The sequence below is a fragment of the Pteronotus mesoamericanus genome, unplaced genomic scaffold, assembly GCF_021234165.1.
Source record: "Pteronotus mesoamericanus isolate MK-2021 breed Mesoamerican mustached bat unplaced genomic scaffold, CSHL_Meso_final contig_657, whole genome shotgun sequence".
Taxonomy (NCBI): domain Eukaryota; kingdom Metazoa; phylum Chordata; class Mammalia; order Chiroptera; family Mormoopidae; genus Pteronotus; species Pteronotus mesoamericanus.
The window spans coordinates 18,440,050-18,451,970 of NW_026555229.1; the positions used below are offsets into that span (position 1 = coordinate 18,440,050).

General features: G+C 44.3%; 1 non-coding gene across 1 annotated transcript; it reads right to left on the reverse strand.

Annotated features, from left to right (window-relative positions):
* Positions 1–11,194: 11,194 nt before the first annotated feature.
* On the reverse strand, positions 11,195–11,358 carry LOC129077395 (U1 spliceosomal RNA). Its single transcript, XR_008529852.1, has one exon. It is a non-coding gene; the product is annotated as a U1 spliceosomal RNA (small nuclear RNA).
* Positions 11,359–11,921: the final 563 nt, after the last annotated feature.

Here is an 11,921-nt window from a genome sequence, read left to right on the forward strand (position 1 = left end):
AGATTGTGTTTATACAGATCTATCATATAGACGGAATGAAGTCTTGCTGGAACATGTGGAAAGCCAGGTTCACACTGGCGCTGTAGCCCCGTAGAATTTTCTTTTCTCTTCACCTTACGCTTTCTTTCTGCTACCCCCACCGCCAGCATCTTTAGGAGATTACTGAGTTCGTACCCGCTTTTGTAACTTAGTGAAGCATGGCAGTGAAGACAGGTGTTTCAGTCCCGAGCTCAGGGGTCCCAGTGCAGCAGCCTTGAGAGTTGGTTCTACAAACACGTGCGGAGCCGACTCTGCCATCCGCTGTGCGCCGCTGGCCCCACTGAATCCGAATTCTGTAAGGAGTCCGCGGCGCAGCGTCGTAATGTCAATATGGGGGGAGGATGGATTTCTGCCTGGAAGGTAGAGACCGTGGCAAGGGAGGTGAGCCCCATTAAGAGTCAGTGGGAACAGTGAAGTGGCACAGAGGCCAAGGTCATGGCTAAGCTGTATTTTTTCTTTTTCGGAGACGAGTGGAGGAAGGCATGGAGTGGGGTCTTGAGAGCTAAGTTAGAAAGGAGGGCAGGATTTTGTTAAAGGTTTATTTATATCAGGCTGGTGAAGTTGGGCTTTGTCTTCCAGGCAATGAGGAGCTATTGGAAGGTTTAGGTGTTTTTATTGGACCTAGGCATACAACTGTGCTCATCATAAGGATTGTCATTGATTCATGCCTGCCCACTCCTATTAGTTTCCTATTGCTGCTATAAGAAACTTAGTAGCTTACAACAGGAAGGTATTATCTTACAGTTCCAGAGCTCAGAAGTCTGAAGTCAGTTTCGCTGGGTGTTGGCAGGGCTGGTTCCCTCTGAAGTTTAGAGAAGAACGGGTTCTTTGCCTTTTCCAGCTTCCAGAGGGGGCCTGCATTCCTTAGCATTTGGCTCCTCCCTTCATCTTCAAAAACAGCAGCATCTTCTTTCCTCTCTGACCTCTGCTGCTGGCTTTACATCTCTTTCTGACTGATAATCCTGCCTCTTTGACTTACAAGGAAGGGCCATTTATTTATTTATTTTGGCTTTTTAAAATTGGATTTATTGGAGTGACATTGGTTCACAAAATCATACAGGTTTCAAGTGTGCAACTCAACAGAACATCAACTGCACCCTGCATGGTGCACCCATCGCCCAAAGCAAAGTCTCCTTCCCTCCCCATTTGCCCCCGCCTATGCCCACCTCCACCTGCTCCCACTCCCCTCCCCTCTGGCTGTCACCACACTGTTGTCTGTGTCGCTGTGTTGTGTGGTATGGAAGGAAGGAAGGAAGGAAGGAAGGAAGGAAGGAAGCAAGCAAGCTTCGTGGTTACTTGGGGCCAGGATAATCTCCCCATCTCAAGATCCTTAACCATATCCGCAAAGTCCCTCCTACCATAGTGTATCTGCTGGTTCTAGGCATTAGGGCATAGACAGCTTTCGGGTGCCATTAGTCAGCCTGCCACGCCCACCTGTATGAATTTAGTTACTTTTAAACAATGTAATAGCATTCGTGAACCCTCCACCCCCCCAGAAAGTTGTAATGGCAGAGATTACAGCTAATTCCCACACAGGCTAACTTGTCCTCCTGCCTCCCCCACCCCCCCGCCGGGGCAACCACCTGAATCGTGTCTTTGTCACTTTTTGTTTTCCCTTTTACAAAGTTTTATTCCAGGTATACACATATTTTCTTAAAAAGTGGTACACATGTATTTTCAAATTGTCTTTTTTTATTTAATTACTAATTTGAGAGAGAGAGGAAGGGAAAGAAACATCTTGTTGTTCCACTTATTTATGCATTCATTGGTTGATGAATTTTTTTTTTTAAGAGAGAGGGGAAGGGACGGAAAAAGATAGAGAAACATCGATTGAATGCCGCAAACTGGGAACATGGACTGTAACCCAGGCATGTGCCCTGACTGGGAATGGAACTCGTGACATTTTGATTTACAAGATGATTCCCAACCCACTGAGCTACATAAATCAGGGCTGCCTTTTTTTTTTTTTTTAAATTCATAGGTTGATTCTCATCTGTGCCCTTACTGGGGAGCAAACCCACAGCCTTGGCATATCAGCACAGCGTTTTAATCAGCTGAGCTACTCAGCCAGGGCTGAATTGTTTTTGATGTAATAAAAAGAATACGCCCACCACACACCTATTAAAATGGCTAAAATCCAAAACACTGACACCAAATGCTGGTGTGTGTGAAGAAACACATTCGTTCATTGTTAGTGGGAGTACAAAATGGTACAGCTACTTTGGAAAGCCATTTAGGCGGTTTCTCACAAAGCTAAACATAGCTCCAACGTGTTTATTGAGGTGAGTTAAAAACTTACGTCCACGTGCAGACCTGCACATGAATGATTACAGCAGTTTTATTCGTAAAAATTGGGAGCAACCAAGATTCCATAAGTGAATGGGTAACCTAGTGCATCCAGATAATAAAAGGTTATTCAGTGGCAGAAAGAAATGATCTATCTCCCCACAAAAGACATGGAGGACTCTTAAACGCATACTGCTACGGGAAAGCAGCTGGTTTTAAAAGGATTCCAACTATGTGACATTCTGGAAGGGCAAAACTAGAGACAGTAAAAAGATGAATGATTGCCAGGGGGAGTGGGGCAGATGAACAGTTGAAGCACAGGGCATTTTTTACAGCCATGAAACTATTTTGTATGATACTATAATGGTGGGCCCCAAAGAAGCGTATCACACAAGGTGAATCCTAATGTAAACTGTGGACTTTATCTCAATATTGGTTCAGCGGTTGCATAAAGTGTATCACATAAATGAGACAGTAATAATGAGGGAACCTGGATGCTGGTGGGAAGAGTGTATATGGGAACTTTGTAACTTCTGCGCTCTTTCGGTAAACCTAAAACTGCTCTAAAAAGTAAAGTCTGTTGCAAAGGGAAAACATACCTTTGTATCCTTATGGGACTTTTTTTTTTAACCTAACGTAACATGGGTAAGATTCAGCCATATTTTATGTATGTAGTTCATTCACCTTCACTAGTGTATGACATTACAGTGTGTGAACACAGCGCACTTTGTCTGAGTTGTTACTGATGGACCGTTGAGTTGCTTCCAGGTCTTCAGAACTGTGATCCGTGCTGCTGGGAACATTCTGGCACGTGTCTCCCATTAGAGATGTGTAAGAGCTTTCTTTGGTCTGCTCAGGTCCATAGGTAAAAGCAGAATTGTTCAGTCACATGGTGTGCGAATATTCGGTTTTAAAAGATAATGTCAAACATTTTTTTCCAAAGTAGACACATGGATCTGTGCTCCCGTGAGCATTGTGTGGGAGGGCTGACGAAAGGACCCACGGCCCCTTCAACACTTGCTTTTCCAGGCTTTTTATCAGTCGAAGCGCCAGCCCAGTGTGGTCTTAATTTGCATTTACCCAGTCAACAAGACTGAGCATTTCTTCTATTTTATTAGCCATTCGTGTTCCCTTTTCTGAAAAAGAAAAAAATGCCTATTGATATCTTTTGCCTATTTTTTCTGTTAGGTTATATTAGGTGCTTTTCTTGTAGATTCAAATGAATTTGTAATGCCAGTCCTTTCTCAGGTATACTGCAAATGCCTTCTCCCAGTTTGTAACTTGTCTCTCTTTTTAACTGCCTTTAATGAACAAAATTCTTAATTTCAAAGTAAGCAAATCCAGTGTGAGTTTGTGTGTGTGTGCCTTTAAGAACTATTTTTCTTCCTCAAGATCTAAATTACAGACTCTTTAAGAGATACCCATAGAGTGTACTAAAGGCTTTAAAATTTAGTATGTGAAATGTAAGTCATTAATCTACCTGGAGTTAAATTTTGTATACATGTAGAGTAGGGATCCAATTATATATTTTTTTTACATGGAGAGCCATTCTTTTAACACTCCGCTGAACCGTTCCGCCCAACCTTTCCCAATTAATCTGACATGCTCTTCTGTCATTGTGCAGTTTGGCTCCTCTAAGAAGATACCAAGATGGAATGAAATGTGCAAGGAGGAAAATGTAATAGGCGGGAATGCCCACAGTACAGGTCGGAGGCTTGTGAAACGAGAGAAGGGAGGAAAGAGGATTCGCTAGGAATTGCCTCAGACTTGGGGCAGCTCTAAGAAAGCCTTGTCTAGGCCTCTGGGGAGCCCCAGTGCAGAAATTGCCCCTTGAGGGGTCCCCTGTCAGGGTGAAATGGCCCTGCTCCAGTCCCCCGGCCATCTCAGCCACTGGCCGGAGGCAGCCCTGGGAGAGGACAGGGTCCCTGCGGGAATGCTGCAGTGGACAGGAGGCGGCTGTCTCCTGGCCTGGAGAGACCTGGAGGCTGTCCGGTGGCCATGCTCCCTGTGCAGGTTCCCTGGGAGGGAGGTCTGAGCAGGACACCTTTATGGTTGCCAGAGTCACATACCAGGGTTTAATATAGGCACAGCTTTGTTTCTGGGCTTTTTATTCCACGGGCCAAATTTCCTATGCCTGTGCCAATACAAAACTATACCTTCGTAAGTACATCCTAAAAAAAAATAATAAAAATAGGTGAATCCTGGTAGGTTAGTCTCCTCATTCCTGCTCATCTTTAGAAGTGTCCTGGCTATTCTTAGACCTTTACCCTTCCGTATATATTCAGAGGTTTTAAAGCAGAGGAGTGTATCAGGTCTGTATTGTAGCAGGCTACCTCAAGCAGTTGTATGGATTATTGCAGGAATGAAAGATTTCAGGCTCAGATAGCTCTGGGACATAATTTCAACAGTCTGGGCAAGAGATCAGGAGACATAGATTGAATGGATTTAGCTGGTAGCGATGGGGACAGACAGACAGTCCTGGAACAAGATAACAGGGAAGAAGAAGAAGAAGGCGGGAGAAAGGGAAAACCGAGAGAGCTCCTAGGTGCGTGGCTTTGCTGTCCACCGAGACTGTGGGGCCTTTCACTGGCTTGGGAAATAATGGAAGAAAAATCGGATTTAGGGAAAGTGAGTTTGATTTTGTACTTGCAAGTTATCTTTCCTGGTAGATAGATTTAGACGTTGATATAGATATATAGATACATGTAGATATACGTCCTATAGGATCTGTTTCTCTGGAGAACCCTGAGTGATACATTTCACAAATGTCCTTAAACTTCTGAATGAATAAACAAACAGGTACATCATCCATACAATGGAATAGCAATTAGCATCGAAAAGGAATGACATAGGCCTGCAACACAGGAATGAATCCCAAATGCATTATGCTAAATGAAAGGAGCCAGGTTCGGAAGGCTACATACTGCACGACTCCATTTACATAAAATTCCGAAAAAGGCAAAACTGCAGGGATGGAAAATGGAACAGTAGTTGCCAGAGGCTGAGGGCTGAAGGAGGACATGGGGACATTTCGTGTGCTGAGAACTGGGGGCTTTTTTTTGCTTGATTTTGTGAATTACAAGTCTATACAAATGATACCTTCATAAAAACATTCAAAAAAATGAATAGGAGGCAATCATGTAAAGAAAATTATTCTATTGAAAAGAAACTATGGTAACACAAAAATGCCTACTTAAATATATTAATGATACATAGAGATTGAGAATGATTCTGCAATATAGTAATTAATTTAATTAAGATATGTATCCTACATAAGTTAAACATGCTTTGGTTTTTTAAATTCAAATATTATTAAGAAATTTATATTTTTAAAAACCCACCAATAAATGAAGACTGATAAAAACAAAAAGTCCATGTTGTTGCATGTGGCTGTAGTTGATTTTTACTGCTGTATAATGTTCTATTATATGACTTTTGCAATTTATTTAATTCTTTTATTGTACATTTTATGCTATTATGAACAGTGTTGCTATGAATATTAAATAAAGTGTTATTTAATAAAGTATTTGTCTTTTTCCTGAAAGTCTTCCATTCTTCCCATTGCCTAAGCAGAGGGTCCAACCTTTTGGCGTCTCTGGGCCACACTGGAAGAAGAAGAGTTGTCTTGGACCACACACTAAATACGCAAACACTAATGAAAACTGATGAGCAAAAAAAAAAGGTCTTAAGTAAGTTTGCAATTTTGTGTTGGGCCGCATTCACAGCCATCCTGGGCCACATGTAGCCTGTGGGCCACAGGTTGGACACCCCTGGACCCCACAGGAAAAACCCAAGGGACCCTTGTGGCTGCGTCAGTAAACTGTCCTGGGCTCGGGCTTCTTTCTGGAGTTAGCCAGTGGGGCGTGCTGGCTAGGTTGGCCAGATGAAATGCAGAACACCCAGTTAACATTTGAATTTCAGAGAAACAGTCATTTTTTTTTTTTAGCATAAGTATTTCCCTTCTAATCTGGCAACCCTCGTACCAGCAGGAAGAAAGGAAGAGGAGGATAGTATTCCCCCAACTCCCTGCCTGCTGCATCGCTACAGTGGACTGGCTGCGAATTAGGACCCTTGTTTTAACTTCCCAGCAGCCCTCAATGTACAGCTCTCCAGGTTCTAGCCATTGGTCCTTGCTCCATCAGGCCTAAAAGTGGTTGTTAAAAACTCCCAGCTCTTACTAGTACCAGGGTTTATAAAGAGCTCCTTGTTGCTGCCCGTAAACCCTGCCCACACTTTTGTAAATGGCTCCTTGATTCAGTTCTCGATGCTCTGCTTGAAATGTGTCCTCTGTGTCCTGCTGCACAGAGATGAGGCCATTCCTGGCTCTTGGAGACAGAATGCATACACCTGTCCTTTGTCGTCACGCCCACAGCAATTCCTGCACTTGTAACTCCTGGAGAGGGCCAGAACGTGGGACACCTTTCAAGGCCCGCAGATGTGCTCCAGGAGCCCCTCTGATTCTTCCTCTCCTGCTAGGAGGTCACTATTACCTCCTTTGGGGCAGGAAAAAAACTGTTCCCAGGACCCCCTCCCTTCCTCTCTGCTTTGCACCTCTGGTATGGGCTCTACACTCTGAGCCCCCCAGTCCCTTGGTCCCTGAGACCTCAGGAAACCCTTTCTCACTCAGTAAGCCCAGCTCTTGCAACAAATGTGTGGCTGTCGAGACCACTGTCTTTGTTAATGTTTGAAAAGTCCACTTAGAACTATTTGAGCTTCTAGGACAGGCCTAGCCCCCTGACACTCCCTTGATGGATGAGAGCTGAAGAGCAGTAAGAAAATACAGGAATAGAATAAAATAGTTAATCTCCAAATTTTTTCCCACCACATGGCACCCAGTATAGTGAGAGTCCAGTGCAATTATGCTTAAAAATAAGAGTGGTAATAAAAAGTTATCCCTGCCCTGGCTGGTGTGGCTCAGTGGATTGGGTGCCGGCCTACAAACCAAAGCATCGCCAGTTCGATCCCCAGTCAGGGCTCATGCCTGGGTTGCAGGCCAAGTCCCCAGCTGGGGGTGCTTGAGAGGCAACCACACAGAGATATTTCCCTCCCTCTTTCTCCTTTCCTCTCTGTCTAAAAATAAATAAATGAAATTTTTAAAAGAAGTTATCCCTTATTGCACATTTCATCTGTGCTGAGCACCGTGTGAGCAGGACTGGTCTCTAACCAGCCTGCGAGGCAGCAGGCTTCGTTCCATGTCCCACCGTCTCGCTCTGTCATGCCAGGCCTGGGGGCCTGCAAGCTACATGCCTCCTTGGTCAGCTGCCCTATAAGGGGCCCCAGGGGGGAATTTGGAAGATAGAGGAGCAGAGATGGGACTTGTTCCTTTGAACTTGTTTGCTGTTTCCCTCAGAGCAGCAAATGGTTCTCATTTCCAACCTCTTTGCACAGCTGGGGGCTGCCCACTCTTCAGATGTCGCAGCTCCGGGAGACCCCTCCCGAAGCTCCCAGCAGTTGGCAGCCCCATCCTCTAAACTGGCAGGTTCTCGCGATCGATGGTGACACCAGTGACCCTTGATGAATCAGGCCTCCTGAAATCCCTTCTCTCATGTAGCCCCCCTCCACTGTGACTCCGGCTAGGCAGGTGGCTTCCTTTGGCCAACGGGACATCGGCAAAAAGGTAAGCAGAGGCTGGATGAAGACTTGCGCAATGGGACTTGGTTCTGTTGGACGGTTGCTGCCACCATCCCATGCAGGACAGATGAGCCCAGGTGAGCCCAGCAGATGACCCGCTTGGCCCACCCAGAGAACATTAAACCTCCATGCTTCAGGGTGGCTTGTATTGTGGCAGAGACAACCAAAACAGTTCCAATCATCCCAGCCTCTTCCTTCCACCAAAGGGATGGTGGCTACCCCTTTTGTTTGTTTCTTCCTCTTCTACATGTTTAACTAGTGTGATTTCTGTTTGTCTAAGTGGCCCCTGGCTGATACAGCATTATTGTATCCATTTGACAGTTGAGAAGGCTGAGGCTCACAGAGGTGAATATTCCAAAGGTCGCTGCTATCAAGAGCCCTGGGCTGACTCCAGAGCCCTTGCTATACTTCATATTAATGTTGCTAATCTACAGCAATAGATAATTGTGCTATATAATAAACAGCTCATTGTAGATTATGATGACGATAATTTGAAGTTGATGTCACCGTAGGAAGGTTCTACTTAACATCCTGGAAGGCCCCACCTGGTGAGCCAGCAGGGGGCGCTCTGTCCCTAAGGACCCAGACAACACTCTCACCCCCGGAGACAATAAGGCTAACAATGTCCGGCTTAAGAAGGACTGGGCAAGCACTTCATCCTAGAGACTGTAGGCTCCTTGAGCAGAAGAGACAGGAAGCAATGTCACATGTATTAAGCCCCGGAAACTGCATCAATTTAAATGTTACTACACTGGAGTTGCCCTGTTTGGAGCACATTGTCTAGGAGAAGGAATCCCAGATCCCTTCCTGCCCTCCTGCCGCCTGAGCCTGATTCCGCCCTGATGTTAATAGGACATTCTCTGGAGGAGGCCCCATTTGCCAGTGGACAGAGTCACTGAATGAAGGCTCCCTTGGGGTGTGGCGTGGCTGTCTTTCCAAAGCCCCTTGCTGTGAAGTGGCAACAGGAGTAGGGAAGGGCTGGCTGCTCCCTGAATACCTGACCACCCTACCTCTGCTTCCTCCCTTCCTCTCCAGCCTGCACCAGCCTTGCACTTGGCTCTGGGGGCTCCCTCCACCTTGTCCTCTGGGTACATCCTGACTTTTCCTCCCATCATAGCAGCAAAATTGGAGCTTCCAGCGTGAGCTCTGCAGTAGTAAACACTAGACCTCAGAACCTGTAAGCAGGTCTCATAGTTCAACTAACAGCAGAGAAAGGGGCAGCACCTGCCCAGCACAGCTCACCTCTTCTCCCTGCACCGGTGTTTGGAGACAACAAGCAATGATCCCTTGGCCTCCCGGTTACTTGTCATTGCCTCCTTTGTACGTCTACCTGCCTTGGAACTACGTCCAGGTAGAAGTGATAGGCCAAAGGTAGAATCTGGGTATTCCTGAATTCCCCTGGCCAAAATGCCATTTTAAAACATGATATAATATGTAACACATACTAAAGATGGCACATGATATGACATTATCAAGAATGACAAAGTGAATTCTTAGCAACCTACCACCCAACGTAAGAATTAGTACATTACACTCCCTGGGTATCCGTCTACATGTGAGATTCTCCTCCAGAGGTAACTTGAACTAGGTTGTTTTTGCTTCCATTCCTTTATTTCAAATACTAATTGATCATAATCGTATTTGTCCTTTAATTATTGGGTTGGCTAAAAAGTCCAGATATTTTTTTCCTGTAAAATAAAAGGTACATATTTCATTCTCATCAATAACTTTATTGATTTGGATATTTTGAGTATGTCAGCTGTCTCCCATGTTGTACAACGTTGATTGTTCTCAATTAATGTCTTGATTTGATCGCTGTCAACTTCAACTGGTCTACCTGACTGTGGAGCATCGTCCATCGAGAAATCTCCAGCATGAAACTTTGCAAACCACTTTGACACATTTGGTCAGTCACAGCACCGTCTCCACACACTGCACAAATCTTTTTTTTTTTTTTTTTTTTGCGTTTCAGTTGCGTTTTTGCCTTTCTTGAAATAATAAAGCATTATATGCCAAAAATATTGCATTTTTCTTCCATCTTCGATATTAAAATGGCCACACAAAAATTTACAATTTTGATACTTTTTAAAAAAATGCACGCTGATATGACAGCTATCACAGTACTGTCTAACAAAATTGTTTCAAATGAAGTGAAAGACAACTAAACGCTACTAGAGCCATCTTACAGGAAAAAAAACAAACAGATGAACTTTTTGGCCAACCCAATCCATTGACACTTTTCGAAAGTTCAGGCTCTCAACTTGGATTTGTCTTATTGTTTCCTCAAATTACATTAAGGCTAAATATTTTTGATAGCAATACTGTACACAGGTAGTGCTCTGTCCTCAGTACTTCCCATCAGAGGCTACCTGGTGTCAGTTTGTCCCATTATCGGTCATGTTAAGTTGGACCCCTTGGTGACAGTGATGTCCACCAGATTTCTCCTCTGGAAAGATATCATTTACCTTTTGTCCTTAATAACTAATCTGTGAGTAATAATTTGAGTCTATGTAAATATTGTTTACCCCAGCATTGTTTTACCAATGGTTTTTGCAGCTATTGATGATTTTTGCCCTTCTGTTCCCAGTATTTGATAGGAAGTAATATCTTTTTATTCCCAGTTAATAGCGATAAGGCAATCAAAAAGCTTCTTTTCATATTTCACCTTCATTCTGCAGTTTATTTTCTCTCAGCGTTTTGAAGATATTGTCCACCCTTTTCTGGCCTCCATTGTTGGTAGTGAGACGGCTCCTTTCTCACATTCCAAGGGAACCCAGAGCTCAGCAGAGCGACTGGAGCCAGGCCTCTGGCCCCGTCCGGCTCCCAACCATCCAGCCTGTCATCAGAATTTAAACTGACCCCAGGAACCAAAAGTAGTTGAAAGGCACAGCTAGCAACGCTTTACCTCCATAAGTTGGACTCCCTGTTGCTCATGGTATTAACTCTGGTTTCAGGCACTACCTTTTCAATTAAGACTCACACACTTGAAAATACCTCTGAACAGCAGGACACTGATTGAATTCAAGGTGCCAGGAAGCCAAATAGAAAAATACTAGTAAAACCACCGGTCCTTTTATATTGTAGTTAAATGCTTGAACGAACAACTATCGCACCTTCTTTAACATTCTATTCTGTTCCAAATTAACCTGGAATAAGCATAATAACATACTCTGTTTTTAACCGGCCCCATTAGGTATGGTCCACAGTGCTCTTTTTAAAAAAAAATATCCCCTCCTCACAGGGGAGAGCGTGAACGCAGTCCCCCACTGCTACAAATTATGTGGTCGAGTTTCCCACATTTGGGGAAATCGCAGAGGTCAGCGCATCCAGAGAGCAATGGATAAGCCTCGCCCAGGGAAAACCACCTTCGGGATCATGGTATCTTCCCTGCCAGGTAAGCGAAAAAAAAATTTTTTTTAAATCTTTCCTTTTTATTTATTTTTTAGGGAGAGGGGAAGGGAGGAAAGAGAGCTACATGGGACAGTTGCCTCTTGCATGCCCCTAACTGGGGACCTGGCCGAAACCAGGCTTGTGCTCTGACCTTTTCATTCGCAGGCTGGCACTCGACCCACTGAGCCACAGCAGCTGGGGCCACAGAGCTCTTGATTTGAGGCTCTAGTTTGCCCCTCAGCAGCGCTGTGGGTACACAATGAGGGTCAAGTCAAGTTTATAGGGTTTGTGAATGTTGAAAAGGGGGTTTGAATTATTCAAATGGATGCATATATTTTCAAATACAGAACCTCTGAACAAAAAATGTAATGATATATTTTAAATGCTCTCATATAATTGTGGTAAACCACTCAGTGAAAGACGGCCCCATTATTTACAAAGCACGTGGGCAATCGATATGCATTAGTATGGAACCATCCAAAGTGACTGTTCACTGAAAACAGTAGGTTGCAGAGTATTAGGGATGACATCTCTCTGTGTGCATGTGTATGTGTATATATTTTCTTGTAAGCATG